The following is a 6,694-nucleotide window of genomic DNA, read 5'->3' on the forward strand; positions in this document are numbered from 1 at the left end:
AGGTGGAGCTGGTTTAAGAGAATGCCATGGTCAACAGTATCAAACGCATTAGAGAGGTCGAGGAGGATGAGGAGGGATGAAGAGCCAGCATCGGACAACATGAGGAGGTCGTTTGTGACTCTGACTAGGGCTGTATCTGTACTGTGGGCGAGTTTTTCAAAGAAGTTATGTTTGAATAATACTACCGGATCAAGAGTGGGTTTTTTAAGCAATGGTGTGGTAATGGCATTTTTTAAGACAGGGGAACATGACCAGATTGAAGGGAATTAATTATAACCGCAGTGATCATTAGGACAGTAATGTGGGATTTTACCAGGGATGTTGGGAGAGGGTCCAGGGGACAGCTGGAGGATTTCATCTTCCTGATGATGTTCTTCACCTCTTCGGATGAAACCTCAGGAAAGAGCTCATTTTTGGAAAATACAAAATCCTATTCGAATAACTGTAGTTCCATCAGTCCCCACCCTTAAAGCGCCCCCACCATGATGTCTTGAGTCCATCATGACACCAAGATTTCCTCCATAATGAGTGGTTTCTAGCTGCAGCAGCCTAAGATGTGAGCTAACTCTGGATCTCTCCTCTGATGGTCAGAAAATGATTACCTCAGTGTTGTTTTTATTTAGTTGGAGAAAATGGTGAAACATTAATGTATTGAGCTGTTCTAACCAACGCTCTGATAAGGTGACGCTCTGATGGGTTCATAGTCACCTGGTGACATTATGATATAAAGCCAGTGACAGATTCAGGTGTAGCGTTGGTCTGGATACACTAATTTAATCCAGCTTTTACTGACCATGAATCTTTGAATGCGCACGTATATAGGGGCGGGTTTAAGCTAGCAGACCAATCACAGCCATGAGCACAGAAGCAAGCGGCTTTACACCAGTAAAGTTGGCACTGGCAGGACTGTATCATTTCAATAACCAGCATATACTTCGGTGTGCACTTCCGGTCGGGTTAATCTTGGTTTCCAAGGAGGCCATGTTTTGTAGAAGCTTGTCAAAATTCCTTGTGGTCAAGGGAGGCGTTCTGCTCTGACAAGGACTGTTCCTTCTCTGAAGTGTGATCAAAATAAGATACAAATGTACACTTAAAAGTAGTCCAGCTAGAGAATCCTGGAAAAAATAAGTTCTGCCAAACATCTGTCAGTTTGGCTAAGAGAAAAGAAGGTAAAAGTAAAGGGCAGCGATGGAGAGTTAGGTCTGTGCAGGCAGAGCAGAGAGGCAGAAGCAGAAATGACCATAGCTGTTTAAACCAAGAATAATCTGCTTTATAGCCAGATATAAAAAATACCCATTTATATAAAAGTAATGCCAGACCCTGATTTATTGGCTTCCTTTGATTAAAAACATTTTAACCAATCTTAATATGAGCCAATAACTTGATTTAATTGTCTGTAAAGTGTCTTGGAATGGTGTGTTGTTAATTGCTGCTACGTAAATGAAATTAATTTAATTTAATTGACACTGTGTGCCCCAGCAAGAATGATCGTGCATGGATCAAACTTCACCAAAAATACATTTGACTCCTGATGACTAAATGTATATAAGTGTAGGTCCTGTAGCTTCATGTCAAGAGTAAACAAAGTCTATCAAGAGGAGACTAATGGGACAAGAGCAGTTTTCAGTCTTCATTTTAAAACTCACTGTAGGAAGCAGTGGACCAGATATTCGGTTGGATTCTAAACCAACTTTATCTGAGAAACCTTTTCAATAAAGTATAAATTTGCATCAAACATTAGTTGCTTTTATTTCTATAGTACCAAATTAAGTTTGTCGTGATAAAACAAATTATAATACATTAAACATCCCATCTACTAGGGCTGGGTTTAAGTGTGTTATGATTTACAGTAATGTAATGTTTCAAAGGATGTTGTATGATTTGCTAATAGAAGCTACTTTTAATAGCTATTATTTCTCTGCATGGATTTCCCTATTTGCCCTCTTTTCATATGACAATCTGTTTCAGGTTTCATTATTCTTACAAAGTTGGTTTTAGGCCACAAGTTCAGCACACAACCTTTCTGAAGAGTATCAGAAGCAAACTAACGTTTAGCCTCACTGTCTGTAACGGTGAGTATCTCCTGATCTTCTTTGTTTTTGTGTTTTGTAACTTTTTTTAAGTTCTAATTTTTCTTAATATTTTTAGATTAGTTGAAGAGTTTTAAAAATTTAAAACAAGTCTGGCACCAGTAAGTGCATTTCACTGACAGAAACTTTTAGGCACAGTTACACTTCCTTTTTGAAGCATTGACCTGATTTTAGTTTAAGACAAAATACTTTTTGCTTTGTGTTTTTAAGGATCTAACGTGTACTTGTAATTGTAAAATTCTTCTTTCTATCTGTACCAGCCCAGTGGGAAGCCCTGTCCCCAGGTCACACCTTCTATTTAGGGGAGCAGGTCTATTTTTTGGCTCAGACAGGAACTCTGTTATCTGGCGAGAGGCTTTATGTGGATTCATGCCAAGCTACAAGTTCAGAACACTCGAGCAGCTCACCTAAAGTGGATATCATTACTAATTATGGGTAATTAAAAATGAAAGTATAAAAACATGCGATGGTGTTTTGTCATCCATTTCCTATTTTTTGATTTAGTTTTTGATTCCAGCTGCATGACCGACAGCAGGAGAGAAGACAGCAATTCTCAGTTCCTGTCAGGAGGGGGCAGTGTGGTGAAGTTCTCAGTGGATGCCTTTCTGTTCCGAGGAGTCTCACAAGTAAGATCCACAATAACTTTTATACACTGAAGGAAGAGGTAGCCAGCAATGTTTATGGGGTTTGAAGCATCCCCAGGCACTACGTGGTTTGCATGTTCGAAAAGTTTCACACCTGACGTATAACAAAGCTTGAACCTGACCCAAAGGCTTCACTACCATGCAAAAGGCCTTCCTGCAAATGCCTTCCACCTTAATCAGGCATTTATCAGTTGCCTTTAAAGTAGGTCTTAACATTCCCTTTTATATATATGTGAATATATATGTGCATCATTAAGAAGGTACAGTAGTCATTATGTGCATACAGAGGTGTGGATTTAATAACTTTCTCCCCCCAGATGAAACCCCTTGTAAAACCACAGTTTGAAGCCTAAGTGTATAAAATAATTTTTTACTATTTTAAAGTTTAGCATTACTCAGTAGTGCAGTGGGAAGCACAGCTGCCTTGCAGCAAGAAGGTTCTCGGTTAGATTGCCGGCTGGGTTCTTTCTGCATGGAGTTAGCATGTTCTCCCTGAGCATGCGTGGGTTCTCTCCAGGTACTCCGACTTGCTTGCACAGTCCAAAAACATGACTGTTAGGTTCTCTAAATTCTCCTTAGGTGTGTGTGTGAATGGTTGTTTCTCTCGGTGTTGCTGTGCAATGGACTGGTGACCTGTCTAGGGTGGACCCCGCCTCTTGCCTGTAGACAGCTGGAGGCACCAGCACCCCTTGCCACCCCTCTTGGGACAAGCGTGATGGAAGTTGGATGGATGGATGGATTTTAAAGCTTAAAATTACAAGCAGAGATTTCAGTTCAGAAGTGTGAGGGATGCCTTTGAGTAAATGATTTGATGCAAAACAACTTGAATCAATCTGACTGTATGATCTGGTTGAATTGGAACCACTTTAGAGAATCGTAGGATGCTTTCCATCCACCTGAGATGGTTAACTTTATCCAGTTACACTGTTTGTAGATTCAGTACCTCCACTGCACAGTGTCTGTTGGTCTGACCCCTTCAAACATCGCAAAGTCCTGCAACTTCAACAAGGATGCTGGCAGGTCAGTGACTTATAAGACATCCTCTCACTAATTGGTAAAGTCTTGCACATAAAATCAATGAAGCTCTTATCCATATTTAAACCAACAACCTAATGTTGAGAACCTCTTTAATTTTTTAAAATAAAAATATGTGTCTGGGTCATTGCTTTTATTTCAAATGATGAGCGTGGTTTAATAGCTAGGTTAAAGTGACCCTCAGACTGGTTTATCTAAGCAGGCTTTAGTGCTAAGCTGAGAAAATGTGGCTCTGTATATTGTTAGATATTACCGTCATTTTGAGGAAGTATTTCTTTGAAATAATCTACTATTCCCTCTTTTAATGATGTGTAAAATATATAACATTTACTAATGAACAGGAGTGCTTCTGCGTTTGTTATGTAGGTGGGAAGAAGTGACGGCTTCATCCTCATTGTGTTCCTGCTGTGATTCTGTGTGCACAAACACAGACATGTGTAAGTTAATTTTATGTAAATCCTGCATCTAGCATTTATACGATTTCTAGCATTTAATATTAATAATTTAACCCTGATCCTCAAGGCAAACTGTCTTGCATTTCCTAGATGCATCTCTCCTCAAGGCCTGAACACACCTTTCTTGTACTTTTTAAAAAAATCTGATCCAATTTTTGTCCATGTCACACTGACTGCGTACAGAGAGGCTCCGACAAGACAGGATGAGCAGATCTGCTGAGATTTTTTTCACTTTTGTCTCTGTGCTAGACAAATTAAAACGACTTCCCACATTTGACTTGGACAGATTATGAAGTTATTAAAAAATAAATAAATAAAAAACACTAGCACATTCTATAAAGCAAAGCCCCAGATGACTAACCAGAACAGATATAAATGTTCAAATACCTTTCTTTTTTTTTTTAAGACAACTGAGACAATTCTCAGAGAGACTTCTGTGAAGTTTATCAGATATTCTTACGTTGACTTTTAATGAGCAATAAACGCCACAACCTCGTCCGACACAAGTTTCTGTCAGATCAGATGCAAAATCGGATTAGGTGTGTTCAGGCCTTTAAGCACAGCAGAATGCAAGGATTGCTCTTCACCATAACAGTTTTATTAAGCTTGAGGTTTGGCATGCTGGATTTGGGAGACATCTAAAACATAAAAGGAACTGCTTTTGTTGAAGAATTGAGATGTTTTTTTTTTTTTTTTGCATGAGAATGAATTGGATATCTGCTCCATGTCTGTAAATATTTGACTTGACTCTTTCTGACAGCTGTGAAGAGCCATGTCCGAAGTTCAGGTTGGCATGTTGAACCAAACCAGGAGGAGAAGATGACGACAAGACTGAGATCTTTCAAAGCTGAAGAGGAACAAGAATATGTGGATCAGAATTTGAACCTGGGTGGGGATCAAAAGGATGGCCTGACTTTTCCACAGAATGGAAGTGATCTGAAAGACCAAGAGTCTGTTGGCAGAGAAGAATGGAAGCTGGAGGAAGTGTCGGCAAAAGCAAAAGAGGAGCAAACTGATGAAAAAGTCACAATCATGAGAAATGAAGGCAGTGAGCTGCTAACCATGTCTGATGAAGCTACCCCAAAAAATGAATCCAGTCAGGTTGGAGAAGAGGGGCCAGTTTTAAGAAGTGTTGTTACTAGTTTATCCCATAAAAGCTCAAAAGTTTCAACTTATGGTTCTGATACCAGAAAAAATGACAGTTTTGGTATCAAGTTTAACCAGAGAGCTCAGGGTTCTTCTGAAGATCTTTCTAATGGTGTAAATTCCAACAATACACTTTGTCCTCACAGTGACAGTGCTGGTTGTGAGGCTGTTCAAAGTGAGTCTCTGGAAGAAAAGGGTAGTTATAATGGGGGACAAGGCACTTTGTATAGTGCCGTTGGTACTGAAGGGCCCACCCTCCTTAATGGTAATAGTTCTAGTGCGTCAGAGAATGGTACATCTGATTTGTTCTTGGGACCAAAACGGGTAATGTGTGTTAATATAGCAGAAAACATCCAAACACCAGTTCAAGCAAGACAGTCTGTTGGCAGAGCAGGACTGGGTGAAGATACCGACCCACAGCTCAGAGGGCTGCAGACAGGGAAAGCTTATCCACAATGGCTCGAAAACCTGGTTTGCAATGATGGGGAGTCAGATCTTACTGGATCCACAGACCAAGAGCATCCTCGGAGCCTATTAACGGGTGAAGGGAATTTAAATGAAGATTCTGGTACCAGAACTACATATCCTATTTTTAGCCATCTTGCTGATAGATCAGAGGAAATTCATGAAAAGAATCCCAGGCACTCTGCTATGATAACGGCCACCGCGTCCTTTAAGGACTCTAAAGGCAGTCCTTTGGCAGACGGTCGCTGGGCTGAGGTTGTGCCTGACTGGGTTATGCAACATTTGGCTTTTCTCATGGATAAGAGAGCCCAGGTTGGAAAAGATTAAAGCCAAAGACATGTTCACCAATCACCTCAGTGCCACAAAGCTTTTAGTAATTACAGCGATTAAGAAGTTTTTGAGGAAAGGTTTGGCTGTCATTTTATTGTAGTTATCTGAGTGGATAAAAGTTGGTTTAAGTATTGATGCTCCGCCTTCCTAGTCTTTCCAGTCCACACTTTATGATATTGCATTTAATCTCACTTTAATTACTTTTTTCCGTTTGGAGCCTGAATTTGAAAATTCCGTAACATATTTATATAGTAAAACGTGGTAGCAAGAAAACTTTCTATGAACAAGATCAACAGAGTAATCTAGGAAATAAGACTGTTTCAGGTTGTGTGAAAAAAAACATTAAATTTCAAGACAGTTTGTCCCATCCTGAGTTTGACTTTTTTTTTTTATTGTTGTATTCAAAGAAATGAAATTCCTTCTGTTGCTGCTATACTTTAGTTCATCTGTTCAACAAGCCAATAAACTAAAGAATTGGGGTTTTATGTCTGGGATAGGTGTTATGACTTTTGAATATTCATAATTAAAG

This window comes from Cyprinodon variegatus, unplaced genomic scaffold (genome assembly GCF_000732505.1).
Source record: "Cyprinodon variegatus isolate N-32 unplaced genomic scaffold, C_variegatus-1.0 Scaffold1572, whole genome shotgun sequence".
NCBI classification, from domain to species: domain Eukaryota; kingdom Metazoa; phylum Chordata; class Actinopteri; order Cyprinodontiformes; family Cyprinodontidae; genus Cyprinodon; species Cyprinodon variegatus.